At 39.8% G+C, this 15,588-nt stretch overlaps 1 protein-coding gene and 1 long non-coding RNA gene across 2 annotated transcripts in view; one reads left to right on the top strand and one right to left on the bottom strand.

The window, feature by feature from the left end:
- The window catches only part of LOC132916337 (UPF0489 protein C5orf22 homolog), a 335,224-nt gene that overhangs the window by 94,252 nt on the left and 225,384 nt on the right, over nt 1–15,588 (bottom strand). The gene's annotated exons all lie outside the window — the stretch shown is intronic.
- The window catches only part of LOC132916338 (uncharacterized), a 39,701-nt gene that overhangs the window by 15,044 nt on the left and 9,069 nt on the right, over nt 1–15,588 (top strand). Inside the window, exon 2 of the long non-coding RNA XR_009660075.1 lies at nt 12,908–13,138. This is a non-coding gene — a long non-coding RNA (uncharacterized LOC132916338). The remainder of the gene's footprint in view (nt 1–12,907; nt 13,139–15,588) is intronic.

The following is a 15,588-nucleotide window of genomic DNA, read 5'->3' as shown; positions in this document are numbered from 1 at the left end:
ATCAACCTTTTTCTTCGCAGCTTCTAGAAAGATGCGATCAAGACGCGGGCAAATTCATATTTTATTCCGCGTTGTGTTTCGGTCGGTTCGCGGTGTTTTACAAATGGCGCACGAAAAGCTTCGGGAATAAATTCAACGTGCTGGGTCACGATTATTTACGAGTGGAGGCCGCGTCGACTTAATTAATTTTATGTAAAAATATGTCACAGAGAAGCCGCGAGTCCGACAATGTGACGGCGCGGTTCGTTTCGTTGCTGTACGACGCGTGTATATGGTCGTACGGGCGGGCTAGAGAAAAACGTGTTTGATAAAGCGTTACCCGGTGATCACGCACCTGCCGCCGCGTGATACTTTGCACGCGTCTCGGAGCGCGCATACTTTTATGCCGCGTTTCGTATTTTTCAGCCGTGCACAAGCGTGAATTAATGGCGCGCCACTGTTCGCGTGGACGCACGGTGACGCGACTCGCACGCTCGCACAATCTACGTTTCGGACGATATGTGTCGACGAAATTTGAATCGAGTGATTTATCGCGGCTACGGTATATTAGTGTTACCGAGTTGATAAGAAGTCACGCGTGTGTATAATCAAGACATTGTTTCGATCGAGGGTTGTTGCAAAACTACCGAGACAACAAAATACGGGAATACTAATTGGAAAAAAAATGTTCGCAGCTGAGAAGCTGACTACTAACGCGTGGAATATTCGCTTCGTGTGTATTAATTGAAACTTGTATGGAAATGGTATAATAAAATTAGTCCCAAGTGTATGTAAATCTCTGACGTAACTCAGAAATCCGGACAAAGATACATGGAAGAACTGTATTCGCATGATCATCGCGATAAAAGCATCCCCGAGCGATAGAATTCCATTGGGTAGGCAGTAAACGCGAAACGTGATCGTCGCGTTGCAACATTCTGCTACAAGGCGAGCCCGTTTAGACGGCAGGTCACGCGATCCGTGGCATTCTTGAAGAAGGAAGAAGAAACGGCTGAACAAGAGCGGAAAGGCAAAGCAGTCGCGACCGGGGTGGATTTGGAAATCGAGATTCCGCCTTGATGGATGCGACTTCCAAGGGGGTGGGTCTGGGTGTGGCGAGAGGGTGCGCTGAAATCGCGTCTAACAGGCCGCCGTACAGAGTGAATCTCTTCGCTGAATTGAACGCCGTTCCACGTATCCACACGTACGGAAAAAGTTTTACGTGAGATCCCTTTTTCTTCTCGACCAACCCCTATTCGCTCTTGCACTGACATGCGTGCCACGCATATTATGCGCACGCATCCTTGTATTTATCTCGGTTTTGGTTTTTCTTTCTCTTTTTCGTTCTTTCATGGGTTCTAATTTGCTTTTCATTGTCTTATTAAGTTTACTTTGTCTTTCATTGTCCAATTATAAGGAATTTTAAATACGATGTTATATGTTCTTTAGAACATGACTAGAAATACTCATTTGCACTTATTTTATTTCGTTTATTTTATAATTGTAGATTAATTTTATTATCAAATAATCAGAAGAATCATATGTTTTTAAGAATCAGGTATTTTTAATACAGCGGTTACAGTTAATATCAGTAGTAAAGATGATAATGTTTAATTTCAGTAAAACTAAGTCATAGAACATTAATAATCTTCCTTTTACTTGTATATTCATATATGAATTATTTATATACTTCGTATTAGTTGTGAAATACCCTATTATATATAAATTCCCGTAAATATTGAAGAAAATTAAAAACAAAGATAAAGTGACAATTATAAATCTACCGATTTTTGTGAATATCATAAAAGAAAAATGAATTTTTTCCACTCGTATAATGTTGCATATTCTAGAAACTTCCGTGTCCATAAATTTCTTTTAAATGATCAAACATTCGCAGTCTATCCACAACATTTCAATCAATTATCTGATTGCATTGGAAATCGTCTAAATCCCAGGGAATAGCAATTACATTAACCAACTTGGTAAAACAAGCATCACTAGCTACATTCTCTGCGAAATCTTCAATCTCTGAACGTCGTTGTAGAAGCATGACGTCGTTCTACGTTCTCGTAGAAAGTTCCGGAATAAGACGACGCTCGAGTTCACCCTGGGGCGAGTAAATCGAGGCGTACGCTAAAATGGAACTGTACAAAGTACCATTTCATAAATCTTGGCCGGAAAAGCGCGCGCCGCTGCGGAAGGGGCGGAGGAAAAGAAAACTGTTGATAGATGAGGAAGACGAGGAGAGCAGGTCACAGCGCCGGGAGCACGAGCTGCTGGAAGCATTATTTCGGAGACGGTGTATGATATTATAAACCGAGAGAGGATACGTCTGAGGAGTCTCCCTCTTCGTCGTTGTGTACGTAGAATCTCCGGGAAGAAACTGTGTCTTTGATGAAGATACTTGTGGTAACCTGTATATATGTGTGAACGTGGAACTGACAAAACACGTGCAGTGTTTGTTTGCCAAATATGAAGAGACACGAACGTTCTTATATCTATTATATAATATTATATTGTATATATAATACGTTATATATTATAGCGTAGAGTTTTTAGCGTTTATATGAAAATTAGAGAAAAAAAGCAATATAACAGAGACGTTGTATAATAGTATTTTTAAGAAATATTTTAGAAATACTAGTGTTAATATTAATTTATAAGACATAGAGATTTGTTGGATTGTCGATAAATAATTGATTAGATTAATAGCTTTTTACGCGAAGATCATATATGTGGCAATCTTATTAGATGCGACCAACGTGTATTTTACATTTAGTTAGCGAAGATTAAATAACATCGCCTATAGTTATAAAATATATTATAATTCTTAGAAATGTGTTCTTCAACGTCATTTTGTTACCATCTTATACACACATCAATTATGTTCATATGTAAGAAATTATAAAAGTAAGAAATGTTCCTTAAACAAGTAGGAATAGATAAATGGCTCTCAAAATAATACCATTGATGAAATATTATAATTATTCTTCGTCTCGTGTTACTATTAAACATGTCGCTAAATCACTGCAATTAATGTTACCAATATATTGAAACAACTATATTGGCATATAGACATATGATTGGATTACAACATCTTTACGTCCAGAGACGACCATATTTCAATTTCACCAAAGAGAAACGTTTTTTCACAGGTGTGAAGAGGGTAGATAGCACACAGAGTGGAGTGCGCGTGCTCCTCGAAGCTGTCGTTCTACACGCTGGACGTATAATGTAACGAATGGAGGATAGAAAAGAATAAAAGAAGGGAAAGAGAGTATGAGCGAGCAATATATCAAGCAGGGGTTGGCAGGAAGACGGAACCTCCTCCGAAGAACTACCGACTCGCCTCCTCTTCGTTTCTTTTTACCCTACAGTCAAGAAAAATCCCGAATAATCCGGTTGCAAGGATTATCCTGTCTCTCGCCGAACTTCCCTTGTTTTATATAACTCGTCGAATACCGTGGCTCTTGTACGACGGGATCGTCGTTCGATTTAATTTAACCCTCTCAGCGATTAAATTTTAAGATTTTTAAGCAATATCATTCAGGAAAAATTGCGCAATTTTATCATATCTATTTATCGTTTCAGTCATATTTCTTCAGATACGTCATCCTTACAAATTAGTTATTTTTTTGGATGTTATAACTTAGTATTATCGTAAATTACTTCTTTTTTATCAAATTTCGTATCATTGTATGAATGATCAAAACGACGGTAGTGCCATTTCTTTGATCAAATTATATTTTCTAATATCTGAATTTTTATATACACTTGGAATATACTAGTATCGGTAGATGCTTTAATATGGTATAGTATATGATATAAATAAATGGATTACATACTCAATAATATTGAAATTATGACACTTTATCGCTGTTAGTATCGTTTCATTCATTTTTATATTATAAAAATTGATTATATTTTACTACTGTGCACTGATCGATAAAATATAGCAAAGCAACTTGTAATTTATAATAACTATAAGAGGAAATATTTTACCTGGTACAAGTTTCAAAATAGACAATTAAAATTATTTTTTACGAAGAAGAAATAGAAATTAACAAATTCCTATATTGCGTCATGTGTCGAGCAATGTAAATGGGGGGGTTGAATCGTTACGATAATTAATATAAAACATCTTCGACAATTTCCCACAACTGTACAGCAACGCTTCCTTATTTTCTAAACCTCTGCAAATTTCATAACTCGCAAGAAAAAAGCGCTGAACTGACTCGTACCACCGAAACATTGTCTATGGCCGAAACCATAAGCAACATTCACTTCTAAGAATGCGAAAGTGCAGAACGCATGGTAACATCGTGACGGCGTTACATAAAAGGTTTCGAGGCGGCATACCCTGGGAAACTGCGTCGGAACGAACAGATTTATGCGTGGAAAGCGGTTGACCGGTTTTATAGTACAATAAATTTATTTAAAAGACATTAATGAATAGCGGGACCGCTTAATGGCCGAGGGATCCTATGATGATGTAACCGTAATCATGGCGGTGATCGCGTCGGAACAGCTATGAAAATTACACGCGGTATTCGCCGAGATCGAGGGAAAGATTGCGTTAAAGACGAACTGAGTACCTAATCGTTGGTCTCGCAATAACGTCCTCGCAACAAAGTTTAGTTTGGCCATCGCGTCGTGCAATCATATTCACGGCGAATAAAAGCGACGAGAAAACGCAATAAACCGCGCGAGCCGCTGTAAAACGCGTGGAATGCTTCCCTCGTAGAAACGTTGCGAAAGCAAGGAATCCGGATTGTAAAACCTAAGTATGAAACGGAGACAAACGTTGCTCGTGTGATTTTATACTCGAATATGTTTCAGTTGCGAGACAGACGGGGATAGTTGGTTTGATTAACTCGGGGGATAAGCTTTCTCATTCCTACTTTATTTACTTGAGATGTTGGAGAATAACCTACTAAAGGATTAAGAAATAGCTCGTCGTAACGTTACAAATTCTTCAACATCTCTGAATTTCATAAAATTACGAGGTTTATATAAAATAAATAGCGACGAAGGGAATATCAAGCGAATCATTGGTATTCTCTTTTATAGGTACAATGTTGAAAAGCAAATTTCGATAATATAAATTGATGGGGGAAAATTGCAAATGATACGCATTAATTATTAATAAACGCAACTGTGGCCCTTAATGCTTTCCGATATTGATTGTAAATGGATTTTTCCTTAATTAAAAGAAAGGGAGAAGTTTGTCTGGTAGAACAATGAGCTATGTAATTAGTAACATTAAATTGTATTATTCCAAGTAATTTCATGCTATCAAATTTGCAGTAAAATACGTCGATATGTAATGAGAATTTGCAACATTTTATTATTGGCTGATGACGCACGGGAAGGCATCCAAGAAATGAATTTTATCGCAGCTTATTACGATATGAATTAAAAGTTCGCATTTATAATCCGACTTCTTGAGCGACAGAATTAAACAAATATTTATCCAACGACGACGGATCCCTAACTCTAAACCTAACCTTCCAACATCAAGATAGAAAATCCTGCGTAATTTTCACTTCCTAACATCGTTCCAACTATTTCGACAAGTACAATGAAATTCCAATTTTAAAATAGATAGTTTCCTAATAAAGAGTCTGAAACTTCTACCAAAAACTTCTTCATCCGCGAGGTAACAAAGTTGCCTAAACTCAAGCGGCCCCAATCTCGCACTTCTTCGCATGCCAATTACGAATAAAACGCCGTACGCATCTCCACAAATCTCTCAACGAATCCTACAACCTAATCACCTAACCCAAAACAGGCCGTGAAATCGGGGAAATGCGACCAATTAAACGCAAACTTCGACAACTAAAGTTTCAGGTTGATCAATTGTTTGCTAGTCACCGGCGAATTTCTTACGTCACGTTTAGTCGCTTAAGGTGCTCGTTTAGGGTAAGGGCCACCCTTGTGTTCCTTCTGCCCCATTCTCATGCCGACACTCCCTTTATCGATCCCACTCTCAACCCTCTTTCTCGCTCCATCCTCCCTCGCGCTCTCTTTCCTCCTTTTCTTTCTGCCTCTCCCTTTTTCGCCCTCTTTCGCCAGGTTCCCGTCGTCTCTGTCCATCTCGTTCCCTCCTCGCCAGTGTCTGCGTCGCTCTTCACCACCTAGTTACCCCGGGGAAAAGCTAGAACCGGTTCCATCCTCCGTCACCCTCCTCCTTCGCAGACGCCACCACCATCGCAGCAGCCACTGCTGCCACTCGCCTCTATAAACCCGACCAACCAGGAAGCACGTATCTGCCCTTTCGAATTATCCGGCTGGCTTGCCGCCCTTTGTTGCACGCGGAATTTCGTTTAATTAAAATGAGACTGTAGGGCCGACTGGCTTTCTCCTGAGAGGCAGCCTCGCTCCGCTCGCTTCTTCTTCGATTCTGTCAGCTCGAGAGGAACAAAGTGCTGGTCCGAGACGTTTGAACGTCTGAAAGAATACGCGTTTCTCCGGGCGTTTCGTGATTTCGTTCGCTGTCATGGAAAAATCGCCAGTTTCCTTCGCCACGATGGCTCAGGTCATATGCTTTCTAGTGAGTTCGTGATGGTTCAGGGTGGGTCGAGATGGTGTGGTAGGACGTGGATCGGTTTAATCGAGGTGGTTTCATGAAGATCGATATTGGAAGATGATGCAGAGGAGTTTGGAGATACGAAGTGGTGAGAGAAGATCGAGAAGGGAAGATATTTGTTTGAGAAAGTGAAAGATTCTGAATGAAATGTGGGTTGAAAGATGGAATAGGAAGTAAAGGGGCAGGGAGTTTTATACGTGATCGATTAAAAATTTTCTTGATTGATAGAAGATTGGAAAACATAGGCCTTCAGTGAACATTTTTATGAATTATAGAGCTATACTGCTAGGTCTTCAAATATCGAGTCGTATCATTAATATTTCTGTAATATCGAATTAATGTCTCATTTGGGCAAAGTTTCTCTAAAAAAGCAGCTCTTTTATAGATATTGCATTAAGCAGATCACGAGTAAACATAACCACGTCCATACCTATCAGGCTATTGATGAATTATAATTACAGGAATGCGGAGAAAGTTCAGAGATTTATATTTTTACAGAGGGAAAAGGTCGAATGGAAATACAAAAATACACAACGTGAGATTTGCTAATAGAGAAACGAGAAAAAACCTTCTCCTCGAAATAAAAAGACATAAGTTTACATAACTTGAAATAAATAAATGTAAATAGGGCCCTTATATTATTAGGGCTAGTTAGAATGCATCAGCAAGTATCAGATGGGAAAAGTAAGTCGCGCATGGATATGCAAATTAAAAAAAGGATAACAATGTTGCGACGAGCGAATACCAATGAAAGAATAACAATGTTGCGACGAGCGGATAACAGTGGAAGAATAATCGTACGATCATCGTTGTTCTTTGTTCCTTTTCCTCTCTCTCCTTTGTTGGACGCAGTGAGAATTTTCGTGTGACCACGCGGAAATTAGCTTCGATTACGATCTTGGGAGGTGTAAACTGGCAAAATGGCGGTGCTCGAAGAAGGAAATACATTGTACGGGGCGGAGCTAAGCCACTGGAAAGGGCAGACGGGTGTTAATCACGCTATCGAAGCAAGGGATCGACTAATTAACAGCGAGTTAATCGGTCGCCTTGCTGGCCCGAACCAGCCGCACGCGTTCTTTGCCATTCTGCACGCGTTTCACGAATTTTTCAAGATGAAGAAAAGTCACTCGTTACGTCTCCGAATATTAAAGTAAATTAAGAAGCGCGTTGATAATTTATGACGATATCTTTTGCTTTGAAATATTTTTAAAATATATGCCTTTCAAGAATATCTTTCAAATCTTAGAAATTCCACAAAGCTATTAATATTTCTTAAAATACTAGAATAGAATATTTTTCGTACTAAAGGGCGTAAGAATCTTTTGGTTTTCTTATTTTGACAGCACGTGCCAGTCACGTATGTTTGTTGAACGTTAAAATAGACACAACCAGCAACTGATAATCCTTAACCATACTTGAAACCGTATCAGGCATGAACAATAATTCTTACGATTAAATAACGACTCGCAAAACTCGCTGACAAAAGACAACGATTGATTGAAGGAACGTGTCACGGCAACAAAGAAACGATCGTTTCCACCCAAACGCCGAAGATTCACAAAACGCCATCTCCACGAGCCAGAAGCTCGTTTCGAAAAAGCCGAGTCAACCTGCTCTTGCACACCCAATCTAACTGGTAGCGAAACCAAGGAAAAACCAAGAAACGCCAAAACCCATCGGCATCCGTCACTGTCACGGTATCACCGTTCCGTGTCAAGCTTAAAGCTACGTTCACACTTCACCGTGTCCCCGTGAAACTCTTCCCCCGCCTAAGCGATTGATCTATTATGGCCCGTGCACACTGTACGCTCTCACTACGGTGTTCACGCGTCCCATCCTACTTCCATGTTCCAACATTCCAACATCGCATCGTGACGACATCACCGTGTGACGATGATCCGATGGTAATCAGTAGCGGCACGTTGCGAAACAACGAATCGAAGGTTCCTGTTGTGCGCCACGAGACGACGATGACGACGACGACGACGGGGTGAGACACAGGGAGAGAGAGGATTGCAAGGCGTCGCGGCGCTGGTCGGTACTAGACTTGGCGTCGGTTCGTTCGTTAGCTGGACCCTCTTGCTCGCCCGTATTAATTTGCTTCCTCCTCCTCTACCCCCGTCGACACCGCCCGCCCCCTCCCCCTACGCCTACCCTCCCCCCTTCGTCGCGGCCCGTTTCCTCGGTCATCCCCCCCAAAACGAAAAGGGGGGCTTCGGGTCGCCCGTGGTCTTAGCTGCTGGCTGCTGCCGCCACCACCGCGCATGCGGACCACGCTAATCACCCTTCGTCCTCTACCCCCTCGGACCACCCCCTCGTTGCCCCGCTCGCAGCCCACGATGTGCTTTCTACGCGCGACGCCGCCGGCTCCATGAAGGTGAGCCGGCAGAAAATTAACTGGAACTACCGACACTGTCTCTGTCTACCGTGTACTCGATGAACGGTGGATGGAGAGCGGAGCTGAATGGTCTCTGTCGCAACAACGAGCGTGCTCCAGACCTACTTCGAGCTAGTTACTCGCGACCGTGACCTTCCGGTTCGATGAAACCAGGAGACTCACGGGGAAATTAAAGCTGGGAGTTTGGTGAGGGTTGCTGGCACGAGTGTATTTCGTTTTGAGGTTGTTTAGAGTCTGTGGTTTTTGGCGAAAGGGTTGTTGGGAATTATTAGAGTGTCAACCATATTTTGGATTTTATTGTAGATATAGGAATATTGAAATCGTTATTCCTTTCTTTCGTTAATTTTTTATTATTTAAGTTTCCTTTGGTGGCTATTTTTGTACAGAGGCTTCGAGAAAGAGTAATTAACTAGGTAGGATTTGATATATAAATATAATTGTTTCAATAAGTATAAGATAGTAACTTTTTCTAATTTATAAAATCTTCTTCCTGCATTTCTAATTTTCGTAACAGACTTCCACGTAGTATCTATTATTCCGATACTTTTTTTCGCCTCGATAAGCTATTTTATTTGCATCTTCTAATAACGTAGCATCCGTACGATTTCTCTTTCTATAGATTAAAGACGTCTTATCTTTGTACGTAGCGCGTCGCTTGCTTAAAATTACATATACAAAGACTGCAACCAACCTAAGCGAAATTGATTCGTCTTTCTTAATCTTTCATTTTATAATTACAAAAATCTCTACTTGCGACGATCCCGTTAGAAATTCTTCGATTTCTTCAAATAGTCTTCTAATTTTAAACCATCGGTTAAAAATACACGGAGAAAACATTTTGCTCGACCTGATGCTATATACATAGAGTCAGCATAGTGTGGTCGATCGAAGGGTCGATGACGTGATGAGACTTTCGAACAGACCCAGACCGAAACGCGCGCGCCAGGAGGGTGGCGGCCCGATAGTAAACGAGTTATTGGAAAATCGTGTGAGGGGTGCGCCGAGGGAGAGGAGGTCAGCAATTTTTCGCCTCATTGGCTGTAAAAAGGAGACGCTTTATCGTTCGCAACGGCGGCAGTGGCGACGTAACCGAACGACGAGGTTCGAACGGGAAGTTCGAAGGTGGGCCGGGGGCATTAACACCGGCTCGTTGTAGATGTTGATCAGGCGGCGCATTTTTACCGAGGCCAATTTGCCGGGGATGAAGCTCGCGTGACGTTCTCCCGCTGCTCCATCCACGTAACCGCAGATAAAATATCACCTGCCCCGCCGAAAGCTATGGAAATTACACTGGAATTTCGTTGGCAGCGCGCTCGCGTTCCGGTACGATGTGTGGATCGTGGAGAACGAGCGATATGTCCTCCGAGGCGAAACGTAATTTCGAAAGGCGAACGTCTCGCCAACTTCTTGACGCGAGCTTCATGACCCTGTTTTCCACGAATTTCAACCGTTTAACCCTTCAGCGGTGAGCGATGTAGCCATGTAACAACAAGTATGATTTCTTCATGTATCGCTGTCTGATGTAAGCACACTCCTTATCGAAAGTGTTAGAGGATGCTGACAAAATTTTCAAGAAAGTTGTAGATGCTTCGGATAGAACATGAATTTTGAACTCTATTTAGCTTTCAGGAAAATTGATAGTGTATTTCAGAAACGTGTGTCTATTTCTTTCTTGTAGAAGATAACTCCGCTCTCTATAGAGAAGAAACAGAAAGTGGTTATCAAATCAGTGGGCAATTCCCCTGACATTTGTATACACTATATAGAAAGAAAATGGCAAGTGTCTAATGAAATAATATTTGTTGATGCTTTTCAAGAACTAGAGTTTGAACAGATGAGTGTAATCGTTTCAATGATGTGTACATAATAAAGTTCATAGATGTGTATGTATAAGGTAGATCGTTTAATCGAGACTGATTATAGCTTTTCTCTAGTTGCAAGTAGGAGAGGTATCGGAGGAGAAGCGAATTTTTCTAATGCCAATAAAATGCAAGTACAATTTGGTATTGTCCATGTAAATATGTTTGCAACATTGAAAATATGTACATAGGTAACACTCGAAAAGAACAAGGAAGCAAAAGTTGCATTTCAAAGAACATGAAATAAACACACAAATAATTCAACATACGTTACAACGCGATGCTTCCATAAGATTTATCATTTGGAAGTGTCTAACACTTAACTACCCTATCGCCAATTGATTGCAACTTAATCAACCTAAAATTAAGACAGCATACAAAAATTCTACGTTAATCGTACAAATCTCTTTAACGATTTTCCTACTAAACGACTCGAGCAACAAGCAAAACAATCAGCCACAGATCCATTAAAATTCCGCAACGCCGGAGAACCGCGATGCACAATAAGCTCTCCACTTCTCTCGATTAGAATCTGTCGGATCGTTGACTCTTCTCACGGGCCAACTCGTGCCATAAATAATGTAAACGGCGTGAAAAAAAACCAAACGCCTCTTCTTTACTCGCTTTACACATCCTACGGTGTCCCAAGTTTAATTAATCGGCCACGTTTCCATATACAAACTTCGAACAACGATTTAAACATCAAACTCGTCGCTGGAATATCGTGGAAAAGCGACGTTGAAAAGGGCGTATCGACGCCATTCACTTCGATACGAAAAGAAGAAGCTGCAAAAGACGAGGAGATGACTCGATAAAGGCAGCGCACGATGAATCGAGTTCAAAGAGCTCGAAGATTCCGAGAGTGCGGCATATTCGCGGGTATAAAACAGCGAAACGCTTAGCATAGTAACATCGCGGGAACGGGGGCGTCATTACCGTATTGATCGCGGGGGTGGTTCCACTCACCCCTTCGCTCTACCGGTTCCCTCTTCCTCTTTTCCGCCCTCTATCTCTGTCCGTCTCTCTTTCCCATCCCCTTATGATACTCTGTTGTCGAGGATCAGCAGGGTAAGGGCCAGACCAGAAGAGATTCACAAGCGAAGAGAGGGTTGAAAGTAGGACAACGAACTTGCCGGCATAACGAGTCTCGGATCAAAGGACCAGTCTGCACGTGGAACGATCCGATAATTTGGAATCGCGCGCCATCATGCCGCTATCGATCGCCTTCGTGATGATTGTGGACGAAACATGCGCCCTCCATGATGACGCGCCCACCCTGCTGTACGCATGGGATGATTTTCGAATTATCCTTGGAATTACTCGGTCTGCGTGGTAGCCGGGAATGGTTGGTTGGAAATTTTGATTTATGTAGGTTGAAATAGGATTTGTATTATGTTAGTGGATGCGGCGGTTCTTGTAATACGTTTCTGAGGATAAATAACGAGAAGTAAAATGGAAGTTGAAATGTTATTTGGCAATGCGTTATATGTGGGTCAATCTCAGCTTTTGAATGTTTCAATTAAATAAAGGATGAGAATTAACGTGGAATGATGTTTCTCTGGTACGTTTAGACAGACGACCACGGTGAAATAAGGTGGAATTTCGTGTACAATTTGAAAGTAAATCGTGCTCTGTCTTTGAAAATCGAGAAATATTCCGATTATAAACTATTATATTTATTATTCAAAGATCAGATATTCATCATCGAACGTGAGAATTATATTCCAAATATTCCGAACACATATTGTCTCTTACTTGAACGTATTAACGGCACTATCGATATTGTTAGAAAATACGACCGACGATTAATTGTAAAACAATCTGAAGCCACAATAAAAACATTATGATTATACGTAGAAATTTGTATTCATTAAATACTTTGTGATAAACTAACACGCACTAAGTATTTTAAAATGATCTAAAAAGGAAGTAATCTTAATTTGATTATTGTAGTATACTACTGATCCAGCATTGTTATGTTCAAAGACTTTAAACGAAGAAGCGCCTCTACTACATAGTATTAAAAAGAAAATGGTATTTTATTTTAAAAGATTTGAATGGAAAATTAATCTTTTTGTACAGGACGATGACGAAATGCACCCGGTTCTGATTCAATCAGGTGATATTGACCTCCATGACGTCAAACGAAGTTCGAGGATACTTATTTTCTTTTCTTGCCGTAACCCACTCCTTTACATCCTCGCCGATGGATCCAGGACCCGTTGCAAGACCGGTTTGGTAAGAATCAACTGATCACGGAGGCAAGAAACAACTGAATCACTGTGGCTTCGACCCTTCAACTCAAGGATCAAGGTACGGATTGCTTCGTCAGAATGTCGAATATTTAAAGAATCGAGAACGAACAGTAAATTTCAAACAATGCCATAATATCTTGATCATTGTGTAATTAACAATGGTGAAGACAGTTGTATGAGAAAATGGAGCGTGCAAAAAGAAAATAACTTTTCACTTAGTAATATTAATTCGAACATATTATATTGCAATATATCAAACTTTTATAGCTAATGAAAATAACGAAGATTCTAGTTTCTGTGACTTTAATGCTAGATACGTAATGTCATCTTATGAATTTCTAACTTCAAGATAGATTTGCTAATATCTATAACATTACATAAAAAATATTCTTCGTCAATTTGAATCTATTGACTTTACATGGAATAAGTAAATAAAAAAGGATTCCTGAGTCGTATAATTTATGCGACGTTTTCATATTCTTAGGAGGTGGGCTTTTTCATACTCTTCGATAAAATATTAAAGTAATTGTAACATCTAACAACATCATCAACGAGCAAACTGAAATAAAATCATCGCTAGAGTACCTCTCCTACGTTTTCATATCATTAAGTCACTGTGGCTTCCCTTTATTCTCACCGGTCATCACCAATATATACACAATCGGCCAAAAACGTGAAGATACTTTTCCAGTTGTCTCTATCTTGAATCACCTATAATTTAATACTACAAATACCAATACAAATATCTTTCACTTCGATCCAATTTCTCGTGAATGTGTTTCCTCAGATAAAATTCTAATTTAATTCCTTTCTTCTTAATTCTTTTCAATTTTAATGGAACACGTAATAATACCACACTTTTAGTCGACAATGTATGACGAAGACGCATTCTTACAGTCACTCGCAACTTCCGTTTCCCCAGAACATTCTACAAAAGGAATACAGAAACCTGTCCGTCAGAAAGACAGCCTCTCGTTATTCCACGTTTCCACCCTCCAACTTTTTCACCCAAAACACCTGCCACTAAAAAATTCCATGCCATGGTAAAAACTGAAGAGACGATAACGTCGAAAGGTAGAACGCACGAATGGAAGAAACTGAAAGAAGAGATATTCGAAGCGAATCGATCGGTTGGTCGCTCGTGTGCCGGCCGACAAAAAGATAAAAATGAGCTTGGTTCTGTCTTCGTGTGTGGCGTGGTTGTGTGGCGCGACGATAAGTTTACCGGGGCACAATGAACACGAGAGGATGCGGGACCTGTACCAAACAGGTTACAAAATAGTGGGTTACGTGAATCACGCTCGTGTCGCGTGCAATGTAACCGGGTCGTCGATTGTTCGCGCGAGCACGCGCAGGATCTTTATCGAAGGAGCACGATCAAATCAACTATAAGGGATATTCGAAAAATATTCCATTGCAAGACGCACTGCAAGTTATCGAGTTGTAGAATTATTTGACACAGCTAAACCTTAACGTATTACAATTCTACCTTGGACTTTGCACAGAATAATCCAATTTGTTGTATTTATATTACGAGACACGCATTAGATTTTAATATAACGACGAAAAACTGAGAAAATATTGCATACTTTAGGCTCAGTAAGAAAAAATATCACCAATGTCAGTAAAATAAATGAAGTTGTCGTAGCGAGTTAATCTACGTATTTGAAGTTATGGTTCTAGTGTTTGTTTGGATTTTATATTGTTAAAAAACGTTATCTAAAAAATTAGTTACTAGTATTGTATTAAAAGATATAGAGCAGGAGATTTAGAAAGTTGTATTTAACAATTTGTAACAATTTCATATTCAATTCTATTTACTTAAAAATCAAATGATAAGTTCTTGAATTGAATTCATTCGAACCAATCGGAGTTAATCAATTGGCATAAAGATTGCATACAGTAACGTAATATAAGAAGAAAAGTGGTCTTTTTCAAAGAATAAGTTAATAATAGAACCAAAGTATCTGTCAAGATGAGTTCTACGATTTCGAGATCATCTGTTTCTCGCAGTTGAAGCGTATCTTGGAATTTCAAACGAAATACGTACGTAAGTGCTTTAGTTTCTGTGTTACAATTTGAAAAAGCAATTGATTTATCATAAACAATAATATCTTCCTTCAAACGATAAGAGAGAATATCGTATAAATATTAATATGGTCTGTCGTACTTTTTTAATATATTCAAGACAAAGCTGTTACACAGAAGAGAATATTCTTTTTATTGGATACAATACATTTCAATAAAATCTGCAAGAAATATCAAAGATAGACATTATACGCGAGATACGAATACTTCAAGAATAAAATAAAATAAAATATTTTAGCCGCATGAATTGCAGAAAGAATTGAGACTTTATGTCTTCGTGTTTCTTACAATATAATCTCATAATAATGCTGCAGGAATGCAAAAGACACTATCAAACCACATTTCAAAATTTGTTTTTCAAATCAAAGCCAAATTGCTTCCAATGCATAGAAATTGCATACAAATTGCTTCTAATCCATG

This window comes from Bombus pascuorum, chromosome 2 (genome assembly GCF_905332965.1).
Source record: "Bombus pascuorum chromosome 2, iyBomPasc1.1, whole genome shotgun sequence".
NCBI lineage: Eukaryota > Metazoa > Arthropoda > Insecta > Hymenoptera > Apidae > Bombus > Bombus pascuorum.
This window is presented reverse-complemented; position numbering and strand designations above follow the sequence as displayed.